This window comes from Elephas maximus, chromosome 22, assembly GCF_024166365.1.
Source record: "Elephas maximus indicus isolate mEleMax1 chromosome 22, mEleMax1 primary haplotype, whole genome shotgun sequence".
Classification (NCBI taxonomy): Eukaryota; Metazoa; Chordata; class Mammalia; order Proboscidea; family Elephantidae; genus Elephas; species Elephas maximus.
Window position 1 is genome coordinate 32,798,309 of NC_064840.1, and position 18,681 is coordinate 32,816,989.

The following is an 18,681-nucleotide window of genomic DNA, read 5'->3' on the forward strand; positions in this document are numbered from 1 at the left end:
AAGCTAAATTCAGATGAGGATATGGAACAAGGATATCACTGCTGATATCAGATGGCTCTTGACTGAAAGCAGAGAATACCTGAAAGATGTTTACCTTTTTTGACTATGCAAAGGCATTCAACTGTGTGGATCATAATAAATTACCAATAACATTTCAAAGAATGAGAATTCCAGAGAATTAATTGTGCTCATGTGGAATCTGTACATAGACCAAAACACAGTCATTCAAATGGAACAAGGGGATGCTGTGGAGTTTAAAATCAGGAAGGGTGTGCATCAGGGCTGTGTCCTTTCACCATACTTATTCAGTCTCTATGCTGAGCAAATAATCCAAGAAGCTACAGTATACGAAGAACATGGCATCAGATAAAAAAAATCTTGCTTGCTGAAATGGAAGACAATTTAAGGCCTCAAAGCACTTACTGATGAGATCAAAGACAACAGGTTTCAGTATGGATTGCACCTCAATACAAAGAAAAAAGAGAGGAGGGGCCAAGATGGTGGAATAGACAGACAATTCTGGCAAACCCTCTTACAATAAACACACAAAAAAACAAGTGAAACAAGTATATTTATGACAAGGAGCCCTGAACATCAAAGGCAAGGTTAGAAAAAGAACTGAGGGGCAGGGGAAGAAGAGATGGTTCAGAAGTGGAATTACCAGACCTGAATCTCCGGGAGCCCTCAGGCACCAGTCCCAGAGCAGCTACAGCAGGCTGGTACTAGCATTCAGCTGCAGTTTCCTCAGGGAGAAGCAGCCAGCCACACAGCCTACTCACACCTGGAACCAGAGAAGAATGGCGCTCTTGGCAAAAGCTAAGTACCTGCCTATATTTTACTGTGCCCACCCAACCCCCAAGCGGGCTTCAGCAACTGATTTCCCTGGGCCTGAGATAGGCCCTGTTTGGCACCTAGAGACATCTTCCAGACCCTGATGAAGGAGTAAATTCACAACTGCGGGAAAAGAAAATTTGCCAGCTCCACTAACCAGGGGACCTCAGGACAGAAGCCATTCCTGTCCAGGCAGAAATAGTCCATGGACTTTGAGTACCTTTCCCCGCTGCATGGACCTGTTTGGGCCTATTTCAGGAGAATAGGCCATTGTTGGCAGACTACGACTGTTTCAGCTGTGCGGTGGAGAGGTGGGTACTTGATATTTGACACTGCTTTGCCTATTAAACAGGGTCCTCACCTACCAACATCAGGGGCCTAAGGACTGGCGGCTTCACTTAGGTCACCCAGGCACCTGCGACAGGGGTCCAAGGAAAAATGGTACCTCCCAGCCCTTACGACCAAAAACATTGCGTGCCCATGGTCTGTCTGCAGAAACCACCCACCTGTACACTGTAGGGAACAGAGACATGCTTTCCTCAGAGACACTTGGGGGATGATTCTCAGCCCCCTGCCTTGTTCAGAGTGTGACCCTTGCTGCAATCAGATGCTGGTAACCTACACCAATCGCCCGTGCCCCTCTAAGACTGTAGGACAGAGCCTGTACCATGCACTTGATAATCAGCTACCTGGACACCTGAGCTGAATTCATATGAGAAAACTGAATGGACTCCAAGACTGATATACCTGATAACAGCTCTAGCCACCTGATGACAGGACATCAGAGCTTCAAAGGTGAAAATAATCAAGCTAACTCACTCAAGAAACCCATTTGGGCATATCAAAACAAAACAAAGCAAGAAGCTACAATACAGTAAGCAAACATAAACTAATACAGTAATTTACAGATGGCTTGGAGACAACAGTCAATATCAAGTCACATAAAGAAACAGACCATGATCACCTCATCAAGCTCTCAGAAAAAAGAATCAAGGAATCTTCTAGATGAAAGTGCCTTTGGAGGCCCAATACAAAAGATTAATATACAGAACCCTTCAAGACATCAGGAAGGAAATCAGGCAATACACAGAACAAGCCTAGGAACACACAGATAAAGCAGTTGAAGAAACTAAAAAGGTTAGTCAGGAACAAAATGAAAAATTTAATAAGCTAGAAAAATCCATAGACAGACAGCAATCAGAAATTCAGAAGATTAACAATAAAATTGCAGAATTAGATAATAGAAAGTCAGAGGAGCAGAATTGAGCAAGTGGAAGGCAGAATTTGTGAACTTGAAGATAAAGCACTTGGCACCAATATATCTGAAGAAAAATCAGATAAAAGAATTTTATAAAATGAAGAAACCTTAAGAATCATGTGGGACTCTATCAAGAGATATAACCTATAAGTGATTGGAGTCCCAGAACAGGGAGAGGTAACAGAAAATACAGACAGAATTGTTGAAGATTTGTTCACAGAAAACTTTCCCAATATCGTGAAAGATGAGAAGAAATCTATCCAAGATGCTCATCGAACACCACATAAGGTAGATTTTAAAAGAAAGTCACCAAGACATATTATAATCAAACTTGCCAAAACCAAAGATGAAGAGAGAATTTTAAGAGCAGCTAGGGATAAATGAAAAGTCACAAAGGAGAGTCAATAAGAATAAACTTGGACTACTTGGCAGAAACTATGCAGGCAAGAAGGCAATGGGATGACTTATACAAAAAATTGAAGGAAAAGAATTGCCAGACAAGACTGTCTCTCAAATATGAAGGTGAAATTAGGACATTTCCAGATAAACGCAAGTTGAGGGAATTCGTAAAAACCAAACCAAAACTACAAGAAATACTAAAGGGAGTTCTTTGGTTAGAAAATCAATAATATCAGGAATCAGCCCAAGACTAGAACACAGGGCAGAGCAATCAGATGGCAACACAGACAGGGAAATCACAAAAATAAATCAAGATAAAAAAAAACAAAACAGGAAAACAGTGATGTTACTACGTAAAAGAAGACAACATTAAATCAATAAAGAGGGAGTAAGAAATGTAGTCATAGATCTTTCATATGGAGAGGAAGACAAGGCAATATAAAGAAATAAATGTTAGGTTTAAATTTAGAAAAATAGGGGTAAATAAAAAGGTAACCACAAAGGAGACAAACCATCCTACACGTCAAAATAAAATACAAGAAAAAAATAGAGACTCAGCAGAAACAAAATCAACAACAACAAATATGAGGAAAAGGCAATATATAATCGACTCAACACAAAAAATTAAGTGGGAAAAAGAAACTGTCATCAACACACAAAAAAAGACATCAAAATGATAGCGCTAAATTCATACCTATCCATAATTACGCTGAATGTAAATGGACTAAATGCACTAATAAAGAGACAGAGAGTGGCAGAATGGATTAAAAAACATGATCTGTCTCCATGCTGTCTATAAGAGACACACCTTAGACTAAAACTCAAAGGATGGAAAAAAATATATCAAGCAAACAACAATCAAAAAAGAGCAGGAGTGGCAATATTAACTTCTGACAAAATAGACTTTAAAGTTAACTCCATCATAAAAGATAAGGAAGGACACTATATAATGATTAAAGGGACAATATACCAGGAAAAAAAAAAATTTTTTTTTTTTTTTATACCAGGAGGATATAACCATATTAAATATTTATGCACCCAATGGCAGGGCTGCAAGATACGTAAATTCTAACAGCATTGAAAAGTGAGATAGACAGCTCCACAATTATAGTAGGAGACTTCAACACACCACTTTCGGTGAATAACAGGACATCCAGAAAGAAGCTCAATAAAGACTCAGAAGATCTAAATGCCACAATCAACCAACTTGACCTCATTGACATACACAGAACACTCCACCAAACAGCAAACAAGTATACTTTCTTTTCCAACACACATGGAGCATTCTCTAGAATAGACCACATATTAGGTCATAAAGCAAGCCTTAGCAGAATCCAAAACACTGAAATATTGCAAAGCATCTTCTCTGACCATAAGGCCATAAAAGTGGAAATCGATAACAGAAAAAAGCAGGGAAAAAGAAATCAAACACTTGGAAACTGAACAATACCCTGCTCAAAAAAGACTGGATTATAGAAGACATTAAGGATGGAGTAAAGAAATTCATAGAATCCAATGAGAATGAAAACACTTCCTATCAGAACCTTTGGGACACAGCGAAAGCAGCACTCTGAGGCCAATTTATATCAATAAATTCACACATACAAAAAGAAGGGCCAAAATCGAAGAATTATCCCTACAACTTGAACAAATAGAGAGCAACAAAAGAAACCCTCAGGCACCAGAAGAAAACAAATAATAAAAATTAGAGCTGAACTAAATGAAATAGAAAACAGAAAAAGAATTGAAAGAATTATCAAGACCAAAAGCTGGTTCTTTGAAAAACACAACAAAATTGATAAACCATTGGCCAAACTGACAAAAGAAAAACAGGAGAGGAAGCAAATAACTGGAATAAGAAATGAGATGGGCGATATTACAACAGACCTAACTGAAATTAAAAGAATCGTATCAGACTACTATGAAAAATTGTACTCTAACAAATTCGATAACCTAGAAGAAATAGATGAGTTCCTAGAAACACACTACCTACCTAAACTAACACAAGCAGAGGTAGAACAAGTAAATAAACACGTAACAAAAGAAGAGATGGAAAAGGTAATTAAAAACCTCCCAACAACAACAACAACAAAAAAAGCCCTGGCCCAGACGGATCCGCTGCAGAGTTCTACCAAACTTTCAGAGAAGAATTAACACCACTGCTACTAAAGGTATTTCAGAGCATAGAAAAGGATGGAATACCCCCAAACTTAAAGGTAAAGACACCACAAAAAAAGAAAATTACAGACCTATAGCCTTCGAAGCGTTCAGTTTATTCAGGAAAATTCTTTGCTTTTGGTTTAGTCCAGTTGTGCTGACCTTTCCTGTATTGTGTGTTGTCTTTCCCTTCACCTAAAATAGTTCTTGTCTACTATCTAATTAGTGAATACCCCCATTCCTCCCTCTCTCCCTCCCCCGTCATAACCATCAAAGAATATTTTCTTCTTCTGTTTAAACTATTTCTCCAGTTCTTATAATACTGGTCTTATACAATATTTGTCCTTTTGCAACTGACTAATTTGACTAGCATAATGCCTTCCAGATTCCTCCATGTTATGAAATGTTTCACAGATTCATCACTGTTATTTATCGATGCATAGTATTCCATTCCCCTACATGTCTGTCAGTTTGTCCTACTGTGAGGATTTGCGTGTTGCTGTGATGCTGGAAGCTATGCCACTGGTATTCAGATACCAGCAGGGTCACCCATGGAGGACAGGTTTCAGCTGAGCTTCCAGACTAAGACAGACTAGGAAGAAGGACCCGGCAGTCTACTTCTGAAAAGCATTAGCCAGTGAAAACCTTATGAATAGCAGTGGAACATTGTCTGATACAGTGCTGGAAGATGAGCCCCCCAGGTTGGAAGGCACTCAAAAGATGACTCGGGAAGAGCTGCCTCCTCAAAGTAGAGTCAACCTTAATGACATGGATGGAGTAAAGCTGTCCAGACCTTCATTTCTTGATGTGGCGTGACTCAAAATGAGAAGAAACAGCTGCAAACATCCATTAATTATCAGAACCTGGAAAGTACGATGTATGAATCTAGGAAAATTGGAAATCGTCAAAAATGAAATGGAACACATAAACATTGATATCCTAGGCATTAGTGAGCTGAAATGGACTGGTATTGGCCATTTTGAATCGGACAATCGTATAGTCTACTATGCTGGGCATGAAGCTCGAAGAGGAATGGTGTTGCATTCATGGTCAAAAAGAACATTTCAAGATCTATCCTGAAGTACAACACTGTCAGTGATAGGATAATATCCATACACTTACAAGGAAGACCAGTTAATATGACTATTATTCAAATTTACACACCAACCACTAGGGCCAAAGACAAAGAAATAGAAGTTTTTTTATCAGCTGCTGCACTCTGAAACTCATCAAACATGCAATCAAGATGCATTGATAATTATTGACAATTGGAATGCAAAAGTTGGAAACAAAGAAGGATCAGTAGTTGGAAAATAAGGTCTTGGTGATAGAAACAATGCCTGAGATCAAATGATAGAATTTTGCAAGACCAATGACTTCTTCATTGCAAATACCTTCTTTCACCAACATAAACGGCGACTATACACATGGACCTCACCAGATGAAATGCGCAGAAATCAAATTGACTACATCTGTGGAAACAGACGATGGGAAAGCTCAATATCATCAGTCAGAACGAGGCCAGGGGCCAACTGTGGAACAGACCATCAACTGCTCATATGCAAGTTCAAGCTGAAACTGAAGAAAATCAGAGCAAGTCCACGAGAGCCAAATATGACCTTGATTATATCCCACCTGAATTTAGAGACCATGTGAAGAATAGATTTGATGCATTGAACACTAGTGACTGAAGACCAGATGAGTTGTGGAATGGCATCAAGGATATCATACATGAAGAAAGCAAGAGGTCATTGAAAAAGACAGGAAAGAAAGAAAAGACCAAGATGGATGTCAGAGGAGACTCTGAAACTTGCTCTCGAATGTCGAGCTGCTAGAGCAAAAGGAAGAATTGATGAAGTAGAAGAACTGAACAGAAGATTTCAAAGGGCGGCTCGAGAGGACAAAGTAAAGTGTTATAATGACGTGCAAAGAGCTGGTGTTGGAAAACCAAAAGGGAAGAACACACTCGGCGTTTTTCAAGCTGAAAGAACTGAAGAAAAAATTCAAGCCTCGAGTTGCAATACTGAAGGATTCTATGGGGAAAATATTAAATGATGCAGGAAGCATCAAAACAAGATGGAAGGAATACACAGAGTCATTATACCAAAAAGAATTAGTCGATGTTCAACCATTTCAAGAGGTGGCATATGATCAGGAACTGATGACACTGAAGGAAGAAGTCCAAGCTGCTCTGAAGGCATTGGTGAAAAACAAGGCTCCAGGAATTGGTGGAATATCAATTGAGATGTTTCAACAAACAGAGGCAGCGCTGGAGGTGCTCACTCGTCTATGCTGAGAAATATGGAAGACAGCTTCCTGGCCAACTGACTGGAAGAGATCCATATTTATGCCTATTCCCAAGAAAGGTGATCCAACCGAATGTGGAAATTATAGAACAATATCATTAATATCACATGCAAGCAAAATTCTGCTGAAGATCATTCAAAAACAGCTGCAGCAGTATATCGACAGGGAACTGCCAGAAATTCAGGCGGGTTTCAGAAGAGGACGCGGAACCAGGGATATCATTGCTGATGTCAGATGGATCCTGCCTGAAAGCAGAGAATACCAGAAGGCTGTTTACCTGTGTTTTATTGACTGTGCAAAGGCATTTGACTGTGTGGATCATAACAAACTGTGGATAACACTGCAAAGAATGGGAATTCCAGAACACTTAATTGTGCTCATGAGGAACCTATACATGGATCAAGAGGCGGTTGTTCGGACAGAACAAGGGGATAGTCATTGGTTTAAAGTCAGGAAAGGTGTGCGTCAGGGTTGTATTCTTTCACCACACCTATTTAATCTGTATGCTGAACAAATAATCCGAGAAGCTGGACTATATGTAGAAGAACGGGGCATCGGGATTGGAGGAAGACTCATTAACAACCTGCGTTATGCAGATGACACAACCTTGCTTGCTGAAAGTGAAGAGGACTTGAAGCACTTACTAATGAAGATCAAAGACCACAGCCTTCAGTATGGATTACACCTCAGCATAAAGAAAACAAAAATCCTCACAACTGGACCAATGAGCAACATCATGATAAACGGAGAAAAGATTGAAGTTGTCAAGGATTTTACTTGGATCCACAATCAACAGCCATGGAAACAGCAGTCAAGAAATCAAAAGACACATTGCATTGGGTAAATCTGCTGCAAAGGACCTCTTCAAAGTTTGAAGAGCAAAGATGTCACCCTGAATACTAAGGTGTGCTTGACCCAAGCCATGGTATTTTCGATTGCATCATATGCATGTGAAAGCTGGACAATGAATAAAGAATACCGAAGAAGAGCTGACACCTTTGAATTGTGGTGTTGGAGAAGAATATTGAATATACCATGAACTGCCAAAAGAACGAACACATCTGTCTTAGAAGAAGTACAACCAGAATGCTCCTTAGAGGCAAGGATGGCGAGACTGGGTCTTACATGAGACTGCGTCTTACATACTTTGGACACGTTGTCAGGAGGGATCAGTCCCTGGAGAAGGACATCATGCTTGGCAGAGTACAGGGTCAGCAGAAAAGAGGAAGACCCTCAAGGATTGATACAGTGGCTGCAACAATGAGTTCAAGCATAGGAACGATTGTAAGGATGGCTCAGGACCGGGCAGTGTCTCGTTCTGCTGTGCATAGGGTCGCTGTGAGTCGGAACAACAACAAGTATTCCATTGTGTGAATACACCATAATTTCTTTATCCATTCATCCATTAATGGGCACCTTGGTTGCTTCATGTTTTTGCTATTGTAAACAGTGCTGCAATGAACATGGGTGTGCATATTTCTGTTTGTGTAAAGGCTCTTATTTCTCTAGGATATATTCCAAGGAGTGGGATTGCTGGATTGTATGGTAGTTCTATTTCTAGCTTTTTAAGGAAGCGCCAAATCAATTTCCAAAGTGGTTGTACCATTTGACATTCCCACCAGCAGTGTATAAGTGTTCCAGTCTCTCCGCAACCCCAACATTTATTATTTTGTGTTTTTTGGATTAATGCCAGCCTTGTTGGAGTGAGATGGAATCTCACTGTAGTTTTGATTTGCATTTTTCTAATGGCTAATGATCGTGAGCATTTCTTCGTGTAGCTGTTAGCTACCTGAATGTCTTCTTTAGTGAAGTGTTTTTTGCCCATTTTTTAATTGGGTTATTTGTCTTTTTTAGTTGAGTTTTTGCAGTACAATGTAGATTTTAGAGTTCAGGCACTGATCGGAAATGTCATAGCTAAAAACTTTTTCCAAGTTTATAGGTAATCTTTTTACTCTTTTGGTAAAGTCTTTGGAGCTCCCAGTAATCTATTCTTCTGCATTGTTAGTAATGTTTTGTATACTGTTTATGCCATTATTAGGGCTCCTAACGTTGTCCCTATTTTTTCTTGCATGATCTTTATCATTTTATATTTAGGTCATTGATCCATTTTGAGTTTGTTTTTGTGCATGGTGTGAGGTATGGGTCTTGTTTCACTTTTTTGCAGGTGGATATCCAGTTATGCCAGCACCATTTGTTAAAAAGGCTGTCCTTTCCCCATTTAACTGGTTTGGGGCCTTTGTCAAATATCAACTACTCCTATGTGGATGGATTTGTCTGGATTCTCAATTCTGTTCCATTGGCCTATGTATCTGTTGTACCAGAACCAGGCTGTTTTGTCTACTATGGCGGTATAATAGGTTCTAAAATCAGATAGAATGAGACCTCCCACTTTGTTCTTCTTTTTCAGCATGCTTTACTTACCCAGGGCCTCTTTCCTTTCCATATGAAGTTGGTGATTTGTTTCTCCATCTCCTTAAAAAACGCTGTTGGAATTTGGATCGGAATTGCATTCTGTCCATAGATTCCTTTTGGTAGAATAGACATTTTTATAATATTAAGTCTTCCTATCCATGAGCAAGGTATATTTTTCCAGTTATCCATGAGCAAGGTATATTTTTCCAGTTATGTAGATCTCTTTTGGTTTCTTGCAGTTGTGTCTTGTAGTTTTCTTTGTATAAATTTTTACATCTGTGGTAAGATTTATTCCTAAGTATTTTATTTCTTGGGGCCTAGTTTTTTTTTTTTAGTGTAAATGGCATTGATTTGGTGATTTCCTCTTCAATGTTCTTTTTGTTGGTGTAGAGGAATCCAACTGAGTTTGTATGTTTATCTTATATCTTGATACTCTGCTGAACTCTTCTATTAGTTTCAGTAGTTTTCTGGAGGATTCCTTAGGGTTTTCTGTGCATAAGATCATGTCATCTGCAAATAGAGGTACTTTTACTTCTTCCTTCCCAACCTGGATGCCCTTTATTTCTTTATCCAGCCTAATTGCTCTGGCTAGGACTTCCAGCACAATATTGAATAAGAGTGGTGATAAAGGGCATCCTTGTCTGGTTCCCGATCACAATGGGAATGTTTTCAGGCTGTCTCCATTTAGGGTGATGTTGGCTGTTGGCTTTGTATAAACGCCCTTTATTACGTTGAGGAATTTTCCTTCTATTCCTATTTTGCTGAGAGTTTTTATCATGAATGAGTGTTGAACTTTGTCAAATGCCTTTTCTGCATCAATTGAGAAAATCAGGTGATTCTTTTCTTTTGTTTTATTTATGTGGTGGATTACATTAATTGTTTTTCTAATGTTGAACCATCCCTGCATACCTGGTATGAATCCCACTTGGTCATGGTGAATTATTTTTTTGATATGTTGTTGAATTCTATTGGCTTGAATTTTGTTGAGGATTTTTGCATCTACATTCATGAGGGATATAGGTCTATAATTTTCTTGTGGTGTCTTTAACTGGTTTTGGTATCAGGGATATGCTGGCTTCATAGAATGAGTTTGGGAGTATTCCATCCTTTTCTATGCTCTGAAATACCTTTAGTAGCAGTGGTGTAAATTCTTCTCTGAAAGTTTGGTAAAGAACTCTGCAGTGAAGCCTTCCAGACCAAGGCTTTTTTTTGTTGGAAGTTTTTTAATTACCTTTTCAATCTCTTCTTTTGTTATGTGTCTATTTAGTTGTTCTCCCTCTGTTTGCATTAGTTTAGGTAGGTAGTGTGTTTCTAGGAATTCATCCATTCCTTCTAGGTTTTCAAATTTGTTTGAGTATAGTTTTTCGTAGTAATCTGATATGATTCTTTTAATTTCAGTTGGGTCTGTTGTAATATCACCCATCTCATTTCTTATTCGGGTTATTTGCCTCCTCTCCTGTTTTTCTTTTGTCAGTTTGGCCAGTGGTTTATCAATTTTGTTGATTTTTTCAAAAGGCCAGCTTTTGGTCTTGTTAATTCTTTCAGTTGTTTTTCTGTTTTCTATTTCATTTAGTTCAGCTCTTATTTTTATTATTTGTTTTCTTCTGGTGTCTGTGGGTTTCTTTTGTTGCTCTCTTTCTGTTTGTTCAAGTTGTAGGGATAACTCTTTGATTTTGGCCCTTTCTTCTTTTTGGATGTGTGCTTTTATTGGTATAAATTGGCCTCTGAGCACCGCTTTTGCTGTGTCCCAAAGGTTCTGATAGGAAGTGTTTTCATTCTCATTGGATTCTTTGAATTTCTTTACTCCATCCTTAATGTCTTCTATAATCCAGTCTTTTTTGAGCAGGGTATTGTTCAGTTTCCAAGTGTTTGATTTCTTTTCCTTGCTTTTTCTGTTATTGCTTTCTACTTTGATGGCCTTATGGTCAGAGAAGATGCTTTGTATGATGTCCTTCTCCAGGGACTGGGCCATTCTGATAACATGTCCAAAGCACATGAGATGAAATCTCACCATCCTCACTTCCAAGGAGCACTCTGGCTGTACTTCTTCCAATACAGACTTATTCGTTCTTCTGGTAGTTCATGGTATAGTCAATATTCTTCGCCAACACCATAATTCAGAGACATCAATTCTTCTTTGGTCTTCTTTATTCATTGTCCAGTTTTCACATGCATATGATGCGACTAAAAATATTATGGCTCAGGTAGGCACTCCTTAGTCCTAAAAATGACATCTTTGTCTTTCAATGATTTAAAGAGGTCTTTTGCAGAAAATATGCACAATGCAATGCGTCGTTTCATTTCTTGACCGCTGCTTCCATGGGCTTTGATTGTAGATCCAAGTAAAATGAAATCCTTGACAACTTCAATCTTTTCTCCATTTATCATAATGTTGTTTATTGGTCCAGTTGTGAGGATTTTTGTTTTCTCTATGATGAGGTGCAATCCATACTTCATCAGTAAGTGCTTCAAATCCTCTTCCCTTTCAGCAAGCAAGGTTTGTCGTTTGCATATTGAAAGCTATTAATGAGTCTTCTTCCAGTCCTGATGCTGCATTCTTCTTCAAGTAGTCCAGCTTCTCCGATTATTTGTTTAACATAGAGATTGAATAAACATGGTGAAAGGATACAACTCTGAAGCACCCTTTTCTGATTTTAAACCACTCAGTATTCCCTTGGTCTATGTACAGTTTCTGCATGAGCACAATTTAAGTGTTCTGAAATTCTCATTGTTTACAATGTTATCCGTAACTTGTTATGATCCACACAGCCGAATGCCTTTGCATAGTCAATAAAGCACAGGCAAACATCTTTCCAGTTTTCTCTGCTTTCAGCCAAGATCCATATGACATCAGCAATCATATCCCTCGTTTCACATCCTCTTCTGAATCCTTCTTGAATTTCTTGCAGTTCCCTGTATATACTGCTGCAACCATTTTTGAATTATCTTCAGCAAAATTTTACCTGCATGTAATATTAATGATATTGTTTGATAATTTCCAAATTCTGTTGGATTACCTTTCTTTGGAATGGGCACAGATATGGATCACTTCCAGTTCGTTGGCCAGGTAGCTGCCTCCAAATTTCTTGGCATAGACGAGTGATCATCTCCCGCACTATATCCGTTTGTTGAAACATCTCAGTTGGTATTTCATCAATTCCTGGAGCCTTGCTCTTTGCCAGAAACCATGGTGGTGTAGTGGTTCAGTGTTAGGGCTGCTAACCAAAAGGTTAGCAGTTTGAATTCACCAGGTGCTCCTTGGAAACTCCATGGGGCAGTTTTACTCTGTCCTATAGGGTTGCTATGAGTTGGAATCGACTCAACAGCAACAGGTTTGGGTTTTTTTGTTTTGTTTTTCAGTGCTGCTTAGACTTCTTCCTTCAATACCATTGGTCCTTGATCATATGCTACCTCCTGAAATGGTTGAACATTGACCAATTCTTTTTGATACAATGACTCTGTGTATTCTTTCAAACATCTTTTGATGCTTCCTGCATCATTCAACATTTTATCTATAGACTCCTTCAATATTGCAACTCGAGGCTTGAATTTTTCTTTTGTTCTTTCAGCTTGAGAAATGTGAAGTGTTCTTCTCTTTTGGTGTTCTGACTCCAGGTCTTTGCACATTTCATTATACTACTTTACTTTGTCTTCTCGAGCCACCCTTTGAAATCTTCTGTTCAGCTCTTTTACTTTGCCGTTTTTTCTATTTGCTTTAGCTACTGTACATTCAAGAGCAAGTTTCAGCGTCTCTTCTGACATTCGTTTTGGTCTTTTCTTTCTTCCCTGTCTTTTTAATGACCTCTCACTTTCTTCATGAAAGATGTCCTTGATGTCATTCTACAACTCATCTGGTCTTTGGTCGTTAGTGTTTGTTATAGATTGAATTGTGTCCCCCCAAAATGTATGTCACCTTGGCTAGGCCATGATTCCCAATATTGTGTGGTTGTCCACCATTTTGTGATCTGATGTGATCTTCCTATGTGTTGTAAATCTTACCTCTACGATGTTAATGAGGCAGGATTAGAGGCAGTTATGTTAATGAGGCAGGACTCAATCTACAGGATTAGGTTGTATCTTGAGTCAATCCCTTTCAACATATAAAAGAGAGAAGTGAGCAGAGAGGAGAGGACTTCCTGCCACCAACAATGAACAACAGGAGGGGAGTTAGTACTTTGGATTTGAGCTCCCTGTGCTGAGAAGCTGCTCGAACAGGGGAATATTGATGACAAGGACCTTCCGCCAGAGCCGACAGAGAAAGAAAGGCTTCCCTTGGAACAGACACCCTGAATTTGGACATCTAGCCTCCTAAACTGTGAGAAAATAAACTTCTCTTTGTTAAAGATATCCACCTATGGCATTTCTAAGAAGCCCTAGATAACTAAGACAGTGTTCAACGTATCAAATCTATTCTTGAGATGGTCTCCAAATTCAGCTGGGATACGCTTAAGTTTGTATTTTGACTCTCACAGACTTGTTTTTTATTTTCTTCAGCTTCAACTTGAACTTGCATATGAGCAATTGATGGTCTGTTCTGCAGTTGACCCCCGCTTGTTCTGGCTGATGATATTGAGATTTTCCATCATCTCTTTCCACAGATGTAGTCAATTTGATTCCTGTGTTTTCCATCCTGTGATGTCCACGTGTATAGTCGCCATTTATGTTGTTGAAAAAATGTATTTGCAATGAAGAAGGCTTTGGTCTTGCAAAATTCTATGATGCAATCTCCCGCATTGCTTCTGTCACCAAGGCCATATTTTCCAACTACCAATCCTTCTTTGTTTCTACCTTTTGCATTCCAGTCACCAGTAATTATCAGTGCATCTTGGTAATAATAGTATAAAATGAAAAGTAAGTCTCTCCCATCCACCTATCCTTCATTCGCAGAAGTAATTGTGAATATTTACAAAAATATGCTTCCATTTCTTCCCTTATTCTTGATACGCTTGTTGTCATACATTTTACTTTATATATTATAAACCCCACAACATGTTATTGTTCTTGATTTAAATGGTTAATTATTTTTAAGAAAAGAAATTTTAAAAAGACAAGATGTTTTATATTTATCCACATATTTATCTTTTCTGGTGCCCTTCATTCCCTCTACTATATATCTACTATTATTTTTTGTTTACCTTGAAGACATTAATACTCCTTTAAAAGTGGAGTTCAAGAAATGAATTCTCTTTGTTTCTTTCTTTTATAATTTTTATGGTGCTTTAAGTGAAAGTTTACAAATCAAGTCAGTCTCTCACACAAAAACTTATATATACCTTGCTACATACCCCAATTACTCTCCCCCTAATGAGGCAACCCACTCCCTTCCTTCACTCTCTCTTTTCATGACCATTTCACCAGCTTCTAACACCCTCTGCCTTCTCATCTCCCCTGCAGGCAGGAGATGCCAACATAATCTAAAGTGTCCACCTGATCCAAGAAGCCCACTCCTCACCAGGATCCCTCTCAAACCCATTGTCCAGTCCAATCCATGTCTGAAGACTTGGCTTCGGGAATGGTTCCTGTCCTAGGCCAACAGAAGGTCTGGGGGCCATGACCACCAGGGTCCTTCTAGTCTCAGTCAGGCCATTAAGTTTGGTCTTTTTATGAGAATTTGGTGTCTGCATCCCACTGGTCTCCTGCTCCTTCAGGGGTTCTCTCTTGTGCTCCCTGTCAGGGCAGTCATCGGTTGTAGCCGGGCACCATCTTGTTCTGGTCTCAGGCTGATGTAGTCTCTGGTTCACGTGGCCCTTTCTGTCTCTTGGGCCCGTAATTACCTTGTGCCCTTGATGTTCTTCATTCTCCTTTGATCCAGGTGAGTTGAGACTCATCGATGCATCTTAGGTGGCCGCTTGCTAGCGTTTAAGACCCCAGACGCCACTTTCCAAAGTGGGATGCAGAATGTTTTCTTAGTAGATTTTATTATGCCAATTGACTTAGATGTCCCCTGAAACCATGGTCCGCAAACCCCTGCCCCTGCTATGCTGGCCGTTGAAGCATTCAGTTTATTCAGGAAAGTTCTTTGCTTTTGGTTTAGTCCAGTTGTGTTGACTTCCCCTGTACTGTGTGTTGTCTATTCCCTTCACCTAGAGTAGTTCTTATCTACTATCTAACTAGTGAATACCCCCCCATGCTCCCTCCCTCCCCCTGCTCATAGCCACAAAAGAATGTGTTCTTCTCAGTTTAAACTATTTCTCAAGTTCTTATAATATTGGTCTTATACAATATTTGTCCTTTTGCAACTGACTAATTTCATTCAGCATAATGCCTTCCAGGTTCCTCCATGCTATGAAATGTTTCACAGATTCATCACTGTTCTTTATCGATGTTTAATATTCCATTGTGTGAATATACCATAATTTCTTCATCCATTTATCCGCTGATGGGCACCTTGGTTGCTTCCATCTTTTTGTTATTGTAAACAGTACTGCAATGAACATGGGTGTGCATATATCTGTTCGTGTAAAGGCTCTTATTTCTCTAGGATATAGTCCAAGGAGTGGGATTCCTGGATCATATAGTACTTCTATTTCTAACTTTTTAAGGAAGCACCAAATCAATTTCCAAAGTGGTTGTACCATTTGACATTCCTACCAGCAGTGTAGAAGTGTTCCAATCTCTCCACAGCTTCCGAACATTTATTATTTTGTGTTTTCTGGATTAATGCCAGCCTTGTTGCAGTGAGATGAAATCTCATTTTAGTTTTGATTTGCATTTCTCCAATGGCTAATGATCGTGATCATTTCCTTATGTATCTGTTAGCTACCTGAATGTCTTCTTCAGTGAAGTGTCTGTTTATATCTTTTGTCCATTTTTTAATTGGGTGATTTGTCTTTTTGCAGTTGAGTTTTTGCAGTATCATGTAGATTTTAGAGATCAGGTGCTGATCGGAAATGTCATAGCTAAAACTTTTTCCCAGTCTGTAGGTCATCTTTTTACTCTTTTGAAGTCTTTGGATGAGCATAGGTGTTTGATTTTTAGGAGCTCCCAGTTATCTAGTTTTTCTTCTGCATTCTTCATAATGTTTTGTATACTGTTTATGCCATGTATTAGGGCTCCTAACATGGTCCCTGTTCTTTCTTCCATGATCTTCATCATTTCAGATTTTATATTTAGGTCTTTGGTCCATCTTGAGCTCATTTTTGTGCGTGGAGTGAGGTATGGGTCTTGTTTCATTTTTTTGCAGATGGATATCCAGTTATGCCAGCACCATTTTTAAAAGACTGTCTTTTCCCCATTTAACTGGTTTGGGGCCTTTGTCAAATATCACTTGCTCATATGTGGATGGATTTATGTCTGGATTCTCAATTCTGTTCTATTGGTCTATGTATCTGTTGTAGTACCAGTACCAGGCAGGCTGTTTTGACTACTGTGGTTGTATAATAGGTTCTAAAATCAGGTAGAGTAAGGCCTCCCACTTTGTTCTTCTTTTTCAGCATGCTTTACTTACCCAGGGCCTCTTTCCTTTCCATATGAAGTTGGTGATTTGTTTCTCCATCTCATTAAAGAATGTCGTTGGAATTTGGATCAGAATTGCATTAAATATATAGATCACTTTTGGTAGAATAGACATTTTTATAATGTTCAGTCTTCCTACCCATGAGCAAGGTATGTTTTTCCACTTAGGTAGGTCTCTTTTGGTTTCTTGCAAAAGTGTATTTTAGTTTTCTTTGTATAAGTCTTTTACATCTCTGGTAAGATTTATTCCTAAGTATTTTATTTCTTGGGGCCTACTGTAAATGGTATTGATTTGGTGATTTCCTCTTCGATGTTCTTTTCGTTGGTGTAGAGGAATCCAAAGGAGTTTTGTATGTTTATCTTGTATCTTGATACTCTGCTAAACTCTTCTATTAGTTTCAGTAGTTTTCTTCAGGATTCCTAAGGGTTTCCTGTATATAAGATCATGTCATCTGCAAATAGAGATAATTTTACTTCTTCCTTGCCAATCTGGATGCCCTTTATTTCTTTGTCTAACCTAATTGCTCTGGCTAGGACCTCCAGCACAACGTCAAATAAGAGTGGTGATAAAGGGCATCCTTGTCTGGTTCCTGTTCTCAAGGGAAATGCTTTCAGGGTCTCTCCATTTAGGATGATGTTGGATGTTGGATTTGTATAAACGCCCTTTTTTATGTTGAGGAATTTTCCTTCTATTCCTATTTTGCTGAGAGTTTTTATCATGAACGAGTGCTGAACTTTGTTAAATGCCTTTTCTGCATCAATTGATAAAGTCATGTGATTCTTGTCTTTTGTTTTATTTATATGATGGATTACATTAATTGTTTTTCTGATGTTGAACCATCCCTGCATACCTGGTATGAATCCCACTTGGTCCTGGTGAATTACTTTTTTGATATGTTGTTGAATTCTATTGGCTTGGATTTTGTTGAGGATTTTTGCATCTAAGTTCATGAGGTATATAGGTCTGCAATTTTGTTTTTTTGTGGTGCCTTTACTTGGTTTTGTTATCAGGGGTATGGTGGCTTCATAGAACGAATTTGGGAGTATTCCCTCCTTTTCTATGCTCTGAAATACCTTTAGTAGTAGTGGCATTAACTCTTCTCTGAAAGTTTGGTAGAACTCTGCAGTGAATCTGTCTGGGCCAGGCCTTTTTTTTGTTGGGAGTGTTTTTTATTACCTTTTCAATCTCATCTTTTGTTATGGGTCTATTTAGTTGTTCTACCTCTGTTTGTGTTAGTTTAGGTAGGTAGTCTATTTCTAGGAAGTCATCCATTTCTTCTAGGTTTTCAAATTTGTTAGAGTACAATTTTTCATAGTAATCTGATATGATTCTTTTAATTTCAGTTGGGTCTGTTGTAATATCGCCCATCTCATTTCTCATTCGGGTTATATGCTTCCTCTCCTGTTTTTCTTTTTTCAGTTTGGCCAAAGGTTTATCAATTTTGTTGTGTTTTTCAGAGAACCAGCTTTTGGTCTTGTTAATTCTTTCAATTGTTTTTCCGTTTTCTATTTCTTTTAGTTCAGCTCTAATTTTTATTATTTGTTTTCTTCTGGTGCCTGAGGGTTTCTTTTGTTGCTCTCTTTCTGTTTGTTCAAGTTGTAGGGATAATTCTTTGATTTTGGCCCTTTCTTCTTTTTGGATGTGTGCATTTATTGATATAAATTGGCCTCTGAGCACCGCTTTTTCTGTGTCCCAAAGGTTCTGATAAGAAGTGTTTTCATTCTCATTGGATTCTTTGAATTTCTTTATTCCATCCTTAATGTCTTCTATAATCCAGTCTTTTTTGAGCAGGATATTGTTCAGTTTCCAAGTGTTTGATTTCTTTTCCCTGCTTTTCCTGTTATTGATTTCCACTTTTATG

The 18,681-nt window shown here is 38.6% G+C and overlaps 1 pseudogene; it reads right to left on the reverse strand.

Annotated features, from left to right (window-relative positions):
- The window catches only part of LOC126065448 (uncharacterized), a 33,935-nt pseudogene that overhangs the window by 10,500 nt on the left and 4,754 nt on the right, over positions 1–18,681 (reverse strand).